This window comes from Amblyomma mixtum, chromosome 3 (assembly GCF_055824585.1).
Source record: "Amblyomma mixtum isolate Tamu chromosome 3, ASM5582458v1, whole genome shotgun sequence".
NCBI classification, from domain to species: domain Eukaryota; kingdom Metazoa; phylum Arthropoda; class Arachnida; order Ixodida; family Ixodidae; genus Amblyomma; species Amblyomma mixtum.
In genome coordinates, this window is record NC_143014.1 from 174,470,346 (window position 1) to 174,489,385 (window position 19,040).

At 47.6% G+C, this 19,040-nt stretch overlaps 1 long non-coding RNA gene across 9 annotated transcripts in view; it reads right to left on the reverse strand.

Annotated features, from left to right (window-relative positions):
• LOC149352782 (uncharacterized) overlaps nt 1–19,040 on the reverse strand; it is a 64,179-nt gene that overhangs the window by 24,313 nt on the left and 20,826 nt on the right. For 6 of the 9 annotated variants that reach the window (XR_016290857.1, XR_016290853.1, XR_016290856.1 and 3 more), the window contains 4 exons: nt 12,381–12,498; nt 6,178–6,336; nt 545–815; nt 114–378 (listed from right to left, as the gene is read on the reverse strand). This is a non-coding gene — a long non-coding RNA (uncharacterized LOC149352782). Of the gene's footprint in view, nt 1–113; nt 379–544; nt 816–5,912; nt 6,075–6,177; nt 6,337–7,485; nt 7,567–12,380; nt 12,499–19,040 lie in introns of all 9 variants that reach the window. The other 3 variants (XR_016290850.1, XR_016290851.1, XR_016290854.1) reach the window with 3 other exon arrangements.

Genomic DNA, 19,040 nt, shown 5'->3' on the forward strand with positions numbered 1-19,040 from the left:
TTATGGCCTTACTCTTATCAGCCCTTTTCAAAAAGTTAAGACGAGCTGTTCCTACCAGCAGCGCACATGCACACACCACTCGATTCACAGGCGTGCTAGTGGAGCAGCCTTACCTGCGAACTCATCTGTCGAAGCAGAGGATGGCTCAAATTTATAGTTCTGGCGAGAGTACCAGAGAAGGCAGTGCTTGGTGCAGCAAGTAGATGTCGTAGTCTTCGAAACTTGGACCTGCCTTTCCACCATGTAGCTTCAACGCAACGATCATAATGGGGCACATGGATGTGCTGACGTGGTCCATGGTTCTTTTTTGGAAAAAGTGTCCAGGTACATATGCCGGAGCTGCCATTCCGCTTCCCGCCATAAAAGATGCTTCACTCACTGTGAAATAAAAGTGATACCCCATCCAATACCTCAGATTCCACGAAAAACACATCCAGATTATGGCCTTTTTTTTATCACAATTTTTAAAACATTAAAACGGGCTGTTCCTACCAGCAGCGCACATACCACTCGAGTGACAGGCGCGCTAACGAAGCAGCCTTACCTGTGAACTCATCTGTCGAAGCACAGAGGATGGGTCGCATTTATAGTTCTGGCGGGAGTACCAGAGAAGGCGGCGTCTTGGTGCAGCAAGTAATGACATAGTCTGAAATTTGAAGGAGCTGCCATTCTGCCTTGCACCTTCAATGCAAGGATCCTAATGGGGCACACGGATGTGCAGACATGGTCCATGGTTCTTTTTTGGAAAAAGTGTCCTCCAGGTTCACCTGCCAGAGCTGGCATTGTGTCTCCCGCCAGCGAAGTCGTTTCACTCGCTGCGAAATAAAAGTGATACCCTACTCAATACCTCAGAACTTCACATGGCTCCTTTCGTGAGCACAATCTATTTGAATTAAACAGCTTTAATAAATCAAAAAAGCTCGTTTATAGTGTGCAGTGCGGGCTCGTGAATGCTAATAGGTCTCAAGGAGTCAGCGCCGGATCGGCTCAGTCAGTCCGATTTACAACACCGATTGGTTAACCCAACACGACAGGCTTGATAAAGTCTTGTAAACGCTGTCGAGCGGGGAGTTAAGCTAGTGGATGCAAAAGGGAGAAATAGAAATTGGTTTTGCACTGGCCACCAGGGCCGTAGCCAGGTTTGGTATTTCAGTGTCTGAATACTCCCCGAAATTTTCTGAGCTGTGTATCCCCCTCTCTCCCCCTCCTTCCGGCCTTCTTTTCACCCATGCTGTTCTTTTTTGAAAAACGCAGTTTTTTGGAAAAAGCGTCCTCCATGTTCATGTGCCGGAGCTGGCATGGCTGCTCGAGCCTGCGATGTCCCTTCACTGACTGCGAAATGAAGGTAATACCGCACATACTGAGCACGATAGTATATACGCATCCTCTTGCAGGTTATTTTTATGTCCATTTTGTGAAGATCGGTGCAAAAAAAGACCAGTAATTCAGATTGCTGTTGCATTGCAGTTTGCACAACTCGAAAGATGAGATAATCTATAACGCGCGAGCAGACAATCCCCACTCAGAGGCAAGTTCAAGGCATATGTTGAATGCTTGCTCTTTCGTATGCAGAAAGCACTGCTATACAAACTATGTGCACATTCACGACAAAATTGCATTCCAAATTTACTATGTTAAGTACTTATGGTGACGTTCTGTGGCAAACTTAAGATTTAGAGGCATTTAGCAGAACTGCTAGGCTACAAAAGTGTCGGTGGTTTGTGCAATTTTCTTTACAACGCTACTGTTGTTGAAACTGACTCCCGAGGGGCGTAAAATTTACGACTGTTTCGCCGACAGTATGTCACTGTGGTCTGCGTTCAAACTTTCGTGCGGAAGCTCATGCTTTTGCTAAACGGCTAAATGGTACTCGGAGAGCATTTGCTGGGGCATATTTTTTTTTTCCTGCCACTCAGGAAGAGGTCTCAAGATAGTCATCGGACTCGGGGACGGAAAAATTTTGTGAGATGCACGAGAAAGGAAGGAAATAGAAGCATACAGCAGCTCCTTTCGTCTGCAGTTAGAGTGTGCCGGCTGTCCTACTCCCAACTGAAGTAGAAATGAACTCGACATTACACCTCTCCCCTGCTATACGAACCCACGCAACTTTTAAAATAAACAAGTCTGGACGTTTGCTGTGGTGGTAACGTGAATTTCAGCGGCAGCTGTTGTGGCAAAAAAATGCCAATGACAGTAGAAGTTTCCAGTAACTCCAAGTACGAGTGTGACCCGATGCCATGGCGTTATACGTAACATCACTATTTTGACCAATCACCATGGTGCGTTGCACCTTGTGCCAGACGCCGACTCCGCAGAAATGAGAAATGTGCAGCATGACTCTCGTGGAGTGGTTACTTCATTGTAGATAGCAGATCAGCCAGTTTACACCTTCCATGCAGCCTAAAGCTTTTAAAGCGTACATGGAATGTGCTCAAATAATCAGATCTGATCGGTGGGGCAGGAGAAATAAGCAGGAATACCTTTCCGTCATAGCGATAGTCTTAGAAAGCGGCGCTGCATCAGAAAAAGGAGCGACGCCTTTCGGTTCATAAAGCAGAACCGTCCCCCAGCTTAAGCACTAATCCGACTCGGGGTGCTACCCTCTAGGGCACCTTTAGCATACTCGTGCTCCACTGCAATCAAGAAAACATTGAAGGAATGAGAACGTGCAGCAGCATGTGTGTGTGTATTTACATATGGGCACAGGATGACAAGGAAAATTAGGGAAAGTGTATGCAAGAAACACCTTACACCTCTATAAGACTGGTAACTCTCTGACTGTCACTGGGCTTGGGGTAGCGCTGCATGATGAATAGAAGCAGTGCCATTCAACCACATCAGCAATGGGATGCTCAAGGTCCACACAAGACACCATTCTACGTATAACTTATTTCGCGGTCAGTAAAGCGACATCGGGGGCAGGAAAGCTGAAGGCCAAGAAGACATAACAAGATGTGTGTTAGGGATGCAAAGTACTAAAGGGCTGGAAAAGCTGGAACAGGAGAGGCATATTACGAGTGATGGTGCTGAGACCTCTGTTCTTGGCGGTTGGCCAACACGTAAAACCACATGAGTAACAGGAGCAGTGCCATATCCATGCGCAGCACTTTTGGGTGCTGCCAACGTATATATTTCTTGAAGTGCAAGAATAAAAGGAAGCTGGGGGGTCGCCCATCAAGTGACACGTCTGGTATGCTCGGCGATGAACAAGCGAAGTGGACTGACGTGGTGCCAAATGGTCTGGTGGCTGGTTTTCTGTACATACACGAGGGCTCGCGCTTGCACTCCCGTCTTCGGCCTCAGTCAGCGACACTGGCGCTGATAGCAGCACCATCGCTACAGATGCTGCTGCACTAGCACTATGCACGATGCAAGGAAAATTGGTAGAAAGGGGCTACTGGCTAAGCACACTTGGCAAGGCGCATGCGGGCTGTACAGTTCTGAGCAGTGAGCAAAAAATAAGACTACTGTGCATCTTCGGCAGTCTATGTCTAGTCTAGGCTAATTTCTTGTAATTCAAATAATTATCGGCCCATTTCTACTACTAGTACATGCTGTAAACTCTTAAAACAAATTATATTCTCAAACCTTGCCACCTTTTTAGAAGTTCATGTTGCGATACATACCCCGATAAGTCTACGTTGAGACTGCAAATCAGCAAAAAAATTAACTTCTCGCAAATTTTCTTTTCCAAAAGCTCAACATGGCATTCGTGAATTATTTTTGCGCAAAACAACTCACAATTTACTCATGAATTACACCATATTCATCTTTTTTCGTTAGCTCACACTATGTCCTTATATTTTTCTAATGCTTTTTGAGGTCTCCCACATACATCTATTTTAGTCAGCTTAATATTGATTGTAATCTTTTTTGTGGATCAAAGATTTCCTTTCTAATCGTTCCCTAATTGTTGTAATGAATGAAAATTCCTTTAACCACAGTCCTGTTCAATCTGGAGTCCCACAAAGATCAGATTAGGACCCCTTCTTTTCCTCATTCATTAAAGACCTTCCCTCTCTAATTTTGCCTCATATTCACCTTTTCACTGATTACTCCGTAATTTTCCGTAAAATTGATAACAATGCTAACAATCTTCAGTCAGACCTATATTCTATATTAACCTGATGCAATGCATGGTTCCCATGCAACTAGCAATCCCTTCACATATTACCTGAACTCTCCCTTAGCCTCCGCTTCTTCCTATAAATAAAATCACATCTAATCAAAGCTGGTCTTTGCATGCTGAGAATTCACAACGCTCATCACGTCAGGTAATTCACGCCGTAACTTTTCAGCTGCTCCTCCTAAAAAATCTCGTTATATACAACTCATTCGATCTAAATTAGAATACGCCACTCCAGACTGGGAACCAAGCACTAACAATTTGATTACTTCACCTGAAATGGTACAGAATCACTCTATTCCTTTCAACTGCTCTTATTATACACAAATTACCAGAATAATTTCCATGAAATCGGATATCTGTCTTCCATCATTAACATCCCAGACAAAAAACTTTCACTGAAACTTTTTTTCACAGGCTTTACTACCTCCCCACCCTCCAAGATAAATTCATTTTTCAGCCGCATTGTACGCACATCTGACTGTGTTTATCGCCACTTTAAGATTGGTATCGAGCCATGTTACACTAAAACCTTCTTTACCTCCAACTTCACAACACTGGAGTTGCTTTCCTGCCGACATTGTTTCCATTTATGGTAACACCCCATTCAATGTGTTTTAGCAAACATATTGTTACGGCTATAATCATAGCCGTAACAATATAATTAGTAGTCGCCGTGTCCTACCATACCGCAACGCTGGCCTAGTTGTTTCAGCATCCGCCTCGTCTGCGGAAGGTAAGGGGTTTGATCCCTAGTGCTGCCGGTACCCACCGTTGAAACAATGGGTACAAGCTTTCCGCTGCCTGGTGCTCAGCTTCTTTAGGGTGAAATGCTATTGAAATGGGTCTTTGACCCCTGGGGACCTTGAGCAGAAAACATTGTGCCATGGCGTTTCATTGGCCATAGATGCCCTTTTGCCATAACAAATCATCACTTCACTGCGTCCTACAACGCTTTGTCATTTTTAATTCTGCAATATATCTTTGCCCATCCACTCCTCTCTGCAAAGCTTTGGGTCCAAGGGTAAACAAATAAATAAAAAAATATATACACATCCATGCAAGGCAACAGGGTGCCCTTACGAAGCTGTGCTTGCCACCGCCTCAGGCAAAAAAAATGCTCCTCCTTCCATGGTAATAGCCCTTTGGTTGCGCAATTACCTGCCCTCACCAATTTTCTTTTTGCTGTGCTTTAATCCTACCCCGCACTTTGGATCCTCCTCAATCATCCCCACATTTTACTTCTTAACGTCACACACAACATCCCCCCCTCAAAACTCATGCTCCGGCAATTCATTAAAAGATAATTTTTCACCCAGGAGAGCTCCTTGCAACTCCTGCATCAACCTGAAAGGATAATGAAAAACAAAGTGCACAAGACAACCGGATTGTCTGTAACAGATCTGAAAAAATACAACGGAGGAAAAAATAGCACCAGGAAAACATTACCATCATTAATACGGGGAATTTTCCTATGACTGTTCAATGGCTCCACGAATAGTGGCATGGGGAAAAGGAGAAGTGGCAAACATAAAGTGGGCGCCGAATTGTCCAAAAAAATAATCCATCTTATCTATCTCCCAAGGCAAAGCACAATGAAGCTCCATAACTGCAAGCCATCAAAAAAATTTTTCCAACAAATATTCTATCTCGACTAACGGCCGAGGCGAGGCCCATGAAAACATCAGTGAAAGCAATAAGAAAAAACTGTTCGGAACTGGTTTCAGATGTCTCTAGGTGCATTGCAGAACGCAATGTTGTAAAAATAGCACTGATAATGTATTACCACTCTTCGTGACCAGGATGACTGTGGAGTCTGCTCGATGCCATGAGACATCGCATGAAGAACAGCAAAAGTGCCGATTAGCAAGTGCGTGCTGAATTTTTCCCAAAAAATATTTCATCTTGTATAACTGCCAAGGCGAAGTCCATGAGAACTACTACATCACTGCAAGCAATCAGAAAAAACAATGTTCCGAACTGTGGTTCGAGATGTCTCTAAGGGCAGCGCAGAACGCAGTGTTGGAAAAATAACACCGATAGTGTGTTACCGCTCTTCGTGACCAGGAGATTGCGGAGTCTGTTCGATGACGAGGCATCACATCAAGAACAGTAGAAGTGCTGACTAACAAGTGGACGGTGAGTTTTTCCGAAAAGTATTCCATCTCGTCTGACTGCAGAGGCAAGGCCCATCAGAACTTCCTTCATCCCTGCAAGCAATAAGGAAAAACAGTGTTCAAAACTGTGGTTCTAGATGTCTGTAAGGGCAACGCAGAATGCAATGATTGAAATAATACCAGCAGATTGCGGACTGTTTGCTGATGAGTAAGAATCGGATTTTAGGCAAATGCCTATTTTTTTTAACGCTTCGTAGGCGCACCATTTTTACATATGAGCACGAATTAGCATTAAACATATTGTCAACAGCTCTTTTTATAGTGCCTATAAATGCCTATTTGGGTGTCAGTGCCTATAAATGCATATTTCCGACGTCGGTGCCTAAAAGTGCCCTATTTTACAGAAAAGGGGCCTGAAATACGCTGTGGTTTTGTTTTCAGATTCTGTTTGCTTTCGAATTCATTTCGGTTTTGAGTAGAACACACACGTGGCAACATTAGATGACCTCGTCAGCTGGCTGTTGTGAACATTGCACCTACGCCGGCTGTGTACACAATACCAAACACGTCAGCCGAAAATATCGAAGGAACCTTTTTCCAATTTTCTGCCATTTTATTGTGGAAGCTTTTTGATGACTTTGGCTGTTAAAGTGGTAGCTGACCAGATGGCACCACATTTCGGAAAGTATACATAATAAGTTATAAGTTCGTCCAAATAATTCCCATTGGTTCCAACTGAAACCAACTGTAAACTGTTCCATAAACCTGCTGGAAACAGTTTAACTGATTAAAATTTCCACCTGGGTAACCTGCCTTATTTTCGTTCCTTGTGCCCCAGCTGCATGCCATCTTCATCAAATGGCATTTGGCGGTAATCTTGGTGGAGCAGGCCACACTAGACAGCTGGAAGTCGTGCGTGTTTACGAAAACGCATTCGTGCACTCAGATCATAGAGCAAATGACTCAAACAAAAAAAACGGCTTCTAATGTTGGCACCTTGCTTAAGATCCCAAATAATTCCTGCTGTGTTTTTGTTTTATTTTACGGCAGATATTGCGCGCTGAAGTTCGGAACTGTGTGCACTTTTGATAAAGTTAATAGTGCCTATTTTTCTCCATTAGGTGCCTAAAAGGCAATTTTAGCCGCCTATTTATGGCGCCTAAAACGTGTTTTTTAGTGCCTAAAAATCCGGCCTCTACTGATAAGGCATATCCCATGAAGAACAGTAGAAGTGCCAACTACCAAGTGGGCACTGAATTTTCCTGAAAAAATATTCAATCTTGTCTGATTGCCGAGGCGAGGTACATCAAGCTTCCTTCATCACTGCAAGGAATAAGAAAAAACTGTTCGGAACTGTGGTTCGAGATGTCTCTAAGGGCATTGCAGAACAATGTAGAATGGAGAGCTCCGAAATTCACTCTGAGATTGCTCCTTTTTAATGTTTCCAAAGGTGTTTTAAAGGGGCTGTGATAGGGGGTTGCAGCAAAGATGTGATATGCCTAGGATGCTGAAGGACGTAGCGTCACAAATATCCTTCAGCAAAAATTTTTTTTATGTGTTTTGTGGATGCTGAGTTATTTGTAGTCAAAATTTGAATTTCCACTTCTACGCATCTTTCCCTCTCATCCCGTCACTTTTTGCTCGCTGAAATGTCAGTCTACCCGCCATCTATAATGGAGGAAATGAAACTGACGAGGAAGCGCAAGCCAACTGCTCGTGAAGCCACTCTCTCCCCTTTTCTTCGCTCTCCCGGTCAGTCATTTATGTTTTGGTGCCGGAATGTTTTAGTTCCCGCATCTACGTGGCGCGTGTGCTTATAGCAAGGTGGTTGATCAACAGTCAGTTTGTCGCTTTGGTCCGTGCATGTGTGCGAGCTGCAGAAGTAGTTATCTCCGAAATGCTATCACATGGAGTGACCACGGGGGCCGACTCTCTCCTTTTTACTATACTTTTACTTCTAGAGACTAGGCTTAAAGGCTGTCTCTGTACGCTTCCTCAGTTTTTTTTCCCCCATGGCCGGATCCACACAGTCGGCCCCTCCACCAATGCTCGTGCGAATTCCCGGGGGGCAGAGCAAACGCCTCCTAAACTGGTTTGGTGCAGACGGCCCTGGCGTGGGTAACCAATGATGGCATTCCGCTGCTGACATAAAGAGCGCTAAAATGACACAATGCCCATGGATTCGGGCGAAAGCTCGGCACCGCTGGTCGCTGCGAGGCGCGGAAGTTCTGAAAATTGTACTGTAAATTATCAGCTCACTTTTGAGGTTTTGTACGTGGCATGAACACTCGGTGGCCTGTACTCTACCCTTAACACCTTTTTCAGGGACCCTTCAATTACAGAAGGCTCGATGCCAATCTGCTGGCAGCAAAGTTGTTCTGGCTCGGAAATTGCACACGTATATTTGGCAGAATTGTTGCTGCTGCGTCTGATTAAAAAAAAAGGCACGTGCTACGCTGTTTCTTGCCTACAGTAGTGTGCATGTTCCCTGATAGTATATATACGGTTTTGATGTATGCAACTAGAACGCAGCATAAATTGATCTGCAAAGCTTGTCCTAGCCGATATTCTCGACCGTCATTTCTTCTTCTATGCAGACGATCTCACCTTGTGGGTCACCACTGGCTCATTGGGAGAGGTCCAAACCGCACTCCAACAGGCACTTAACACCATTTCCACATAACTCTCCCAAGCGGGCCTGCAACCCACTCCGGAGAGATCCGAACTTCTACTCATAACACGGAGTAATATCAATGGATGATGAACTCCATCTCCCTCATCCTCGCTGGACAGCACATCCCCTGCGTCAACTCTTGTCGCGTCCTGGGTACGCCACTAACTTCCAACACTTTCACCTCTGCCATCAATCAGTCCATACGCACATGCCACTTAACCACACACTTCGCCGCGTAGTCTTAAAACATGCCGGGCTCTCCAAAACGCATGCCAGCCTCCTTGCTCAAACGCTGGGCCTGAACAAAATTCTGCACTACATCTCTTACTGTCCCCTTAATGACACACAATAAGACAAACTAATCCAGGTCCTGAATACCTTATACAAAGCAACACTAAGATTCCCCCCTCAGGCTTCTAGAGACACCCTGTACAGAACAGGCCTTTTCTACCCCATTCAAGCCCTCAACCTGCACTGGGAGAGACTAATCATCCACCTGTCCAGCTCACCAGCTGGGCGGTGGATACTAAACCAGACTCCCCACACACCCATCTTCTTTCCAGACCCACCACAGTCTCCGATCTACCCCCTAACCTCCGCCTTGCAGCTATTCCACACAGCATGTCCGCACGCGCACACGCGCGTGCGCACACACGCGTGCGCACACACGCGTGCGCACACACGCGTGCCCACACACGCGTGCACACACACGCGTGCACACACACGCGTGCACACACACACGTGCACACACACACGCGTGCGCGCGCGCACAGGCCACCGCCAAGCTTACGCATACAACTACATGCCAACCTTGGACACTGCAGCAGTGGCCGACACAGACGCCTGCCTCACGGAAACCGCAGGCTCACAGCAGCCTTCTTCCTTCACCCTTCCCTCCTGCAGCCAGCATTCACACAATCGGTCCATACACCTCCCCACCCTCCTTTTGCCCTAGAAATTCACTGGATCGTCGATGTCATCCTGCCCCTGCATACATTGTCTAAAGACAAGCGTCCGGCCGCGACGTCACGCAGATGCGGCGGCGCTGGAGCCAGCAGCGACTTTCGTTGTGTACGCAAAAGGCGGTGCCGTGTCCCTTGGGTATGCCGCACTTACGCATTTTTGAACGCATTTCACAATATTCCGGTGAGTTGTGCGGGTGGTTGAACCGCAATGCTGAAGAAAGGCAGTGGCACAAGTTTCGTCAAGTTTATCACATTTAGATATGGGCCAAAGCGATAAGTAGCGGCCGTGGAGCGGGAAAAGTTTGGAGACGGATTGGCTGCGCGGCTAGTATTGCATTTCTGCATCGAAATATGATAGTCTGCGTCTCTTAATACACATGGTTGCTCTTCGGTCGCACGGTGAACAGTGAAAGAATCAACACCTGCAGCGCTCCTTCGCATTCTGTAGGGCTCTCCTTACGAGGAGTTCAGACGTGACATTCGCTGTGCTTGTAATCGTAAGTTGAACACAGGCGACTGTTTACAAATGGCAATCACCTGGACTACGGCCCGGGCATATCTTCGCGCTAAAAAAAAAAGAAACAGCTGCTGCCAGTTGCCTTCAGCATTCATCAGGCCACTTAGCACGATGTTTGAAGCAGCAGTGTAGTCTGGCAGTAGTAATGTATGACACAGTTTTTTCTCTATTTTCGCTTTCACGAGCTTCACTTCGACACTTGTCCTAGAAAATGATTAAACATCGCTAAGATCTCGGAAAAATGAGCCAGTGTCATTTTCCATATTACCTGAATTTTACCATCGCAGGTTGATCAGAACCTGGCAAAAACAGCAATACCAGACCGAAAGCCACTGATCAAGCAGGATAAGGCGCGCACTTGAATACAAATTATAAAATAAAGTAGAATGCCTTATAATATTTAGCTCTGCAGAGCAAACGTACATTTCACAGGAAGTTCATGGACAACTTTTACGTACGCACTTGTGCAGCTGTCTTAAAGCCAAGCAAACAAAAAAGGCCTTATTCAAATTAACTGTATGACTTCAGTGCCCCGTAATATTCCTCGTTCTCAGCACTGACATGGCTTGACGAAAACAGGAAGCACATCACAAAGGTTCGTCATGTGAAAAAACTGCCTCGCGTCATGCATCCCATCGTCCTTGCACTTAGCGATTGGGTATGCTGTATCGGCCCAGATGTTGAGACTGCAGACAATTAGTTTGCCTCTATACCTCGTGCTTTCTCGGTTTCATTTAATAAGTCAACGTAGTCAACCACTGAAGCCGCGCCGTTGCTGCCAAATACAGGAGCGGGGAAGGGAGCCGATGCAGTGCTTCACCAGGTAATCCCGTCTGGCTAACAGGTTGAAAACGTGCTGAACTGCACTCTGGTCACCAATAGAAATGTTTCTAACCACAAGCGACACGCATGCTTTGAAATATTCACGTACACGAGTTTCTTTCGAAGGCAGCATCCCTTGGCGCGGAGTGGCCATGATACGTTTTTGCCTACACCCCACGTCGCTGCCGACTGCAGCGCCACCTTTCTTTACAAACGTGACGCTTGTCTATACAGACTCGCAGGCATCTCTGCGTGCCTATCACGAAAGAGCTCTCTTAACCTTTCCCCCCACCCCAACCATGGCCTATCTGGCTCGCCTCTCTGGACCTGACGCGCCCTCGTCTCCTTGGCCCAGGACCTGTTGAACGCCTAACCTAAAGGCTTTAGTAAACGTGTTACACCACCCCCACCACCTCGCCAAAATGGCGCAGAGCTTGGCTAGCGCGATACGCACTCGGCGAACTACCGTTAGGCCCGTCGACATTTCGGTTTACTAGATGATCTCCAAAAGGGAACCTGCAATCTCTGTCCGTGCTGATCGGAGCGCCATAAAAGAACGCCTAGAAAGCTGAGTTAGCTGCTCTCAGTAAGTAGCACACCAGTGCTTTAATGCCTTTTGAACGAGCATGTGTCGAGGCTCGAGCGTCCACACCCTGCCTAAGCCGCGTAGCGCATGCTGGGCTAACATGGGCACTCAACGTGGACTGGGCCATGTCGAGTGCACCGAGAGAAGTGCTGGCCATTCTTTTGTCGCGACCCAAGCGACTGACGGGGGAAGTTTTCGGTAGTGCAGTGCCGCCTGGACATTGCACCAGGATTGCTCAAGCACGGCGTTATTGCAGATAGAGCAGACACCTCGCCTTAAGCTGTATTCTTCCCGTAAACCGCCTTAACATCATGTTAGCCCTTTGCAACGGGCCAAACGCAATTCTGTGTTGCAGTGCAGATGTTAGTGGCAAAATGCCAAGGTTAAGATCAGCCGTCATTGTTGTGGTCTGCGTCCGTGTCCACGGTTATACGACCATTACCATAGATTGGGAGCAAGAGAGCAAGAGATTGCGAGGAAGGGAGCTCATATGCTGTGCACGGGAGGTGGAGCAACAGGGAAGCGTTATAGCGCCATTAGCACGTCACATACGCCTGACGGCCAATCACTCACGTGTGAGCCAAAGTGCTGAAGTGGCAGATCAGATGGGTTGAGAGCTGTAGCTTGAACGAATCATCCATACCCATCGTCGAGGCGGCTTGGCACCGCGCAGAAGCCAGTGCTCAAGACGCTGCAAGTGAATGAGAGGGCACAGTATGAAAGCATGCCACATACCCAGCGCAAGAACAGCTTTCTACAGCACCCCCTACGTATTGGGTTCATCAGTATGGCTGGATTAAGGACACCCATCAGCAAGGTGAAACAGCGCCATGCAGAAGCACGTGCTCGGGACGCAGCGCAGGAGCGATGCGCACGGGCTTCAGAAACGCACATCATATCAACCACGCAGTGAGCATTCAACACCACTACGTGGAACTGCATTTCGCCCAACCAGGCAGCGGTGCCATTCGCAGCATCAATTGGATGACCGTTTCGATGAATGCGAGAGCATTATGTGCCTCATTGGCAACGCAACCCGGCGTCAACATTGACCAGCAGAAGTGGTCCCCAAAATCCCACCTGAAGTTACTGTAGTATCAAACAAGAATAAGAGTTCTTCTTAAGGCGCAAGACTTGAACCCAAGCCTTTCAGATTGCGTAGTGAGCAGGCAACCCATTGGCCACAAAACAACACTGCGAAGGCGAGCCTAGTATATGCGTTGCCTTAAGACTATGCTAATGAATAGACATGTCAGCAAAAGTAGAAACATTTTTAAAAAGGAATAAAACAAAAAAAACTGCTTTTGCACTGAAAGCATGTAAGTAGTCTAAGCGCCCTCCGTAATGTGCTCGTTTACGTGAAATCTCGTACTGTGCCCTCCATAAGGTGTTCGTTTACGTGATTGCTTAACAGCCCCTTCGGTCAAAAAGCCCACGAATTATCCAATCCATCGGCACCTGGCAGCCCAAGCAAGAAACGAAGAGTGGAAGCCCAGTAGCAGATGCCCCTCGCCAAACTAATGAAAACACGTTAGCATAACGCTCATAGAGCCGCAAAAACCGAAAAAAGCGAAGAAGAAATCAAACCAAATCTTCATCATTCCGCAATCTGTGCTAACGCAGTGCCACATGTTTTCATAAATATCCTTCATGCTGTAACAATCGGCTATGGAGGATTGGGCGTACAGAGATTCTCCACGGATCTAAAAAAAGTCCCACCGAGAATACTATTTTCGCCATTTCTGGTGGTAAAATTTTTCCTTTCCTAGTATCTATTATCTCCTCCTAAAGTTACTAAGGTGCAAAACTCCTTCGCAACTGTTGTGCTCGTACTCGCCTTTGCTATCGCAACGTCGGCACGAATAAACAACTGGAACTAGGATCAAAGCGCACTTCACACTCGTGCAATGAAGTTAATATTAGCGCTAAATATGTGTAGGGGAGTCATCTATGATTGTCGGCTTTTTTTTCTGCATTGTTTCTGAATGGGCCAGTGGCACCGGGTTCAATATTGGACCTCGCGCATTGCTGCAACAACGGTCAGTTGCGCGATCTTTCGCACGTTCGGCACCACTAGCCGGACTCTAAATTTATGCACTTGAAGCATGAACCCCGTAACTGTATTGCACAGACTGCGAAAAAGTGATGATCAGCCGACATGGCAACTGTTACACTAGTGCATTTATTCCGAATAAGGTCCATGAAGGGCGCACGCCTGGGAGCCAAGCACACACACAGTGGCAGGTAAGCAGGCACGCGCGCATGAAGTTATGCATTGCTCACTTGCAAAGAGGCGCCGTATGCATGGAGGAGCTCCTTCTATTTGTGCATCCACATGCATCATCAACATGCAGAAGAGTTAACATTCATATTCTGCCACACTTGCTGCTAAAACCTGCTAAGCACTGACTAATAAGCAACACAGGCCCAGCACTGGGTTAGCTAAGAAAGCCGTCAAGAATTCCTTTCAGTAAGTTCGCACACTGCCGTAACAAGGCACTGATGTTTAGATGTCTCCATTGTTGTGTATCAACACTGACGCCCCCTACACATCCGACAGTAAAAGGCTAGGCCAGTCGGGGCCAGTTTTTCCTCTCAAACCTGTCATGTGTGTCACTCGCGGCTTCGTGCCGCCGCATCTTTAACACAACGCAACAAACCCAGACATAACATGGTGCTCAGAAGGAATGTAAGCAGATTGTCCCCGCACCGCCTTAAATAACAAGCATGCCCAGCGTATCCATCCAGCCCCCGGCTCACTTCGAACCTGCCGACACCCCTCAGATCACATGGTAAGAATGGCAGGAAGCATTCACCATATATGAACTGGCTTGTGAGTACAACACTAAGCCTAAATCAGCGCTGAAGGCATTGTGGCTTCATGTACTTGGCCCGCATGCTCGTCGCATCACACGAACGTTCCCTCCAGACCCTGCCGCCAAAAACGAAGACGCAGACCCAGTGAAATACATGCTTGACAAGTTTTAGGAGCTATATCGCCCGTACAAGAACGTTGTACAGGCAGCGGCGGTGTTCAACTCGATGGTACAAAAGCCAGCTCAGTCAACTGACGATTTTGTTACTGACCAACAACAGCTGCAGAAATACGACTTCGGTGACAAGTGCGACAGACTCATCAGAGACCGCGGGGTGGTTGCAATCCGCGATGAAGCTCTCCGCAAATGGCTATTTCAGGAGTGAGACCATACTCTGAAAAAAATCGTCTCTGCGTGCAAGGCAGTGGAAATATCGAAGAAACATGTGCAAGAGATCAGCAGCCAGAAGTGAATGCCGTTCACACACAATCAGAAACCCACGAAGCCAACTGGTCGCCCGCTATAGGGATCATCGCCAAAGTGGAACAGCGCCACCCATGGCAAAACGCTAGTCAGAGGAATGAGGAGGGAGCAGCGTAGCCAGTTGCACTCAGTGAGAACGACTCTACCCGTCGTTCTGTGGTGCGGCTTTCAAAGTTTAAATGATCGCACGCAGTTTTTTAAATCTTGCAATTTCGAAAAAGCACTTGCCTTTATGAGGCAAGCCATGTGTACGACATGCGCGAGTGTCAAGGTGTGGTCACGCACATATTTGGTAAGTGCATACCACAGACAAAGCTGAATGCGCCAAGCTATGATCTGGGCCTGGAAGTGCAACTTCATTCCTTCGAGTAACCATTGTAATACACAAAACAGATTTTACTTGCCATATTACTGCCTGCATGCAGTTGGACGCATCAAGGAACGTAACTGCAGCAAAATGCTCCTGCAAAGCCGGCGTGGACAGCCGATGCAAGCATGCTGCTGCGCTCGCATTCGCCGTTAATAAACGGCGCTCGGCACCAGCGCCAGTCGTGCCCAGCGCCAGTCGAAGTTGGGAGGCACCTCTTAGAATGTTTATCCGAAAGGTTTGGTTTCCTTTGTGGGGGTTTAACATCCCAAAGCGACTCAGGCTATGAGGGACGCCACAGTGAAGGGCTCCAGAAATTTCGACCACCTGGGGTTCTATTAATGCACACCGACATCAGAGTACATGGGACTCTAGAATTTTGCCTCCATCAAAATTCACCCGCCGCGGCCGGGAACGAACGCGCCTCTTTCGGGTCAGCAGCCAAGCACCATAATCACTGAGTCACCGCAACACCAGTTACCCAAAAGGAAAGAAAAAAGCTGTGCTCACGGCACAATAGTACGTAACTTCATTACCACAGAATCAAGGACAGTTTCACGGTTACGAGGGTGCTCACAAAAGCCACCATAATGCGTTTCTTGAATAAACACAGCTTCACAGTGTGACGTAATGCAAGTCATGCACACGCGCCTAGCCGGACAGAAGCCGCCCCCATTTCTGTTATCTAACCGCTTGCCTATATAACCGCTTGCCTTCTTGAATAAAGCGTCATTTCATGCACCATGCCTCGTCGTGTCCACATGGTGTCAGAAGTGGCCGGTTAGCGACCGCGCAACGCAACCGGGCAACGTAACCGACGGCAGAAGCACAGCAATCCGGAAGGCCCGGGTAATTGTATCGGACCAGAGCCATGACAGACGCCGAGCAGCACCTCCCCCGGCCTGCCGCCCCCGTCACTTCGCTGCTGCCACCACCGAAGGCCCTGGATACAACGGGAGATGTCTGGCATAGCTGGGAAGCATGGAGGCAAGAGTTCGAGCTCTTCTCAACTGCAACCTACCTGGACCAACAACCGAAAGAGGTACAGGCAGCCACTTTTCTTATCAGTATTGGAGAAGACGCACGCAAAACGTACAGCACTTTCGTATTTGATGCCGGAGAGGATAAAAGCGACATTGCTGTACTGAAGCGAAAGTGAAGCGTTCTACAAACCAGCACTAAACCTAGCTTATCACGAGTTTCGATTTAGAAAGCGTGACCAGAAGGAAGACGAACATTTTAACGATTGGTTAACGGAGCTGCGTGTACTAGCAAAAAGCTGTGCTGCGTGTACTAGCAAAAAGCTGTGAATTCGGTGAGCTGGAAGAACGCATGCTAAGAAGCAGAATCATTCTGGGAATGAGAGACAAGAAACTTCAAGAAACGCTTCTTTCAGAAAATGCTTCCTTGGCCAAAACTGTTGAAATGTGTCGAGCTCGGGAACACAGCAAAGAGCAAAGTGAAGAAATACACTCCAGCAAGAACCGTTAAGTGGAGGTCAATGCAGTCCTCCAAATGAAAAGTCGCTGTAACAAATGTGCTCGTGTTCACAACAGTGAAACATGCCCTGCAAAGGGACGCACGTGCTTAAAATGTGGCAAAAGAAATCATTTTGCAGCTGCGTGCAAAACAAAGAACGCTAACCTCTGTGTGAAAGAGCAAAAAGTGGCGTTACTAGAAGCGAATTCAGACGGACAGGCAGATAATTTTTGGTTGGAAACTTTACCGCAAAGCATCGTTCTTGTCTGTCGGCCCATGAGCCTCTGCACAAGGGACTTCAGAGAAGAGTCCCGAGGTGAATTTCGGCACTCAAGCAATGCGGCACAAAATTCAGTGCTGCCGAAACGGAACCACCTTAACAGCTTCTTAGCTTCCTGTACTGCTCTTTGGAGCTTCCGCGACGAGCTGCATACTGAATCCGGCCTTGTGTTCCGGAGCAATCGCCTTATCATTCCTGCGAGACAGCACAGTGAGGTACTGGCTTCTCTTCATGCTGCACACACAGGAGCAGAAAAAATGAAGGTACGCGCCCGAACCGTTGTCTTCTGGCCAAGTATAAACAGCGATATTGAGGAAGTCGCTCAACGCTGTCAAACATGCCAAAAGTACAAATCAAGAAAATCGAGACTACCGCTGTTAAGTCACGAAATACCAACTCTGCCCTGGGAGACAGTAGGAGCTGATATTTGTCATCACGATGGTGCCGAGTACTTAGTTGTTGTTGAATTCTACTCTTTCTTTTTTGAAATCAGGCTTATGCAAGCGCCGTCAGCTAACAAGGTTATTGCAGCATGCAATGACATCTTTGCAACACATGGCTTCCCAAGGCGACTTTGCACAGACAACGGGCCACCCTTCAGTAGCCAACATCAAGGATAACGCCGATAAGATTGGCCTGCAACACGTCCGGCCTAGTCTGTACTATCCCCGTTCGAATGGAATGGCAGAAAGAGCAGTACAGGAAGCTAAGAAGCTGTTAAGGCGGTTCCGTTTCGGCAGCACTGAATTTTGTGCAGAATTGCTTGAGTGCCGAAATTCACCTCGGGACTCTTCTCTGAAGTCCCCTGTGCAGAGGCTCATGGGCAGACAGACAAGAACGCTGCTTCCTGTACCAACCAGCCACCTACAGCCACAAACAGTGCCACCCAAGACCGTGCGACGAAGGCTAGAAGACATCAGGAGCAAGTAACACTGCTTCTACAACAGAGGTACACGGCCTCTTCCACATCGTCGCACTGGCTCGACCGCAACTATGTACAACGTGCCCTCAAGATCATGGTCCCGTCACGGTCGTACAGCGGGCTGAGACTCCTCGTGCCTACATCATCAAAACGGAAGAGGGTCAACAATTCAGCGCACAAGAGAACACCTCAATCCAGACAAGAACGCTGCTTCCTGTACCAACCAGCCACCTACAGCCACAAACAGTGCCACCCAAGACCGTGCGACGAAGGCTAGAAGACATCAGGAGCAAGCAACACTGCTTCTACAACAGAGGTACACGGCCTCTTCCACATCGTCGCACTGGCTCGACCGCAACTATTTACAACGTGCCCTCAAGATCATGGTCCCCTGTCACGGTCGTACAGCGGGCTGAGACTCCTCGTGCCTACATCATCAAAACGGAAGAGGGTCAACAATTCAGCGCACAAGAGAACACCTCAATCCAGACAAGAACGCTGCTTCCTGTACCAACCAGCCACCTACAGCCACAAACAGTGCCACCCAAGACCGTGCGACGAAGGCTAGAAGACATCAGGAGCAAGCAACACTGCTTCTACAACAGAGGTACACGGCCTCTTCCACATCGTCGCACTGGCTCGACCGCAACTATGTACAACGTGCCCTCAAGATCATGGTCCCCTGTCACGGTCGTACAGCGGGCTGAGACTCCTCGTGCCTACATCATCAAAACGGAAGAGGGTCAACAATTCAGCGCACAAGAGAACACCTCAATCCGGCTCCTCCTCCCTCATCTCCAGACCACGAGACACCCGCGCCGCTGCCAGCTGTGCGAGCCCAAGACACCACAGGGACATCCGAATCTATACAACTCCGCAGGAGTGA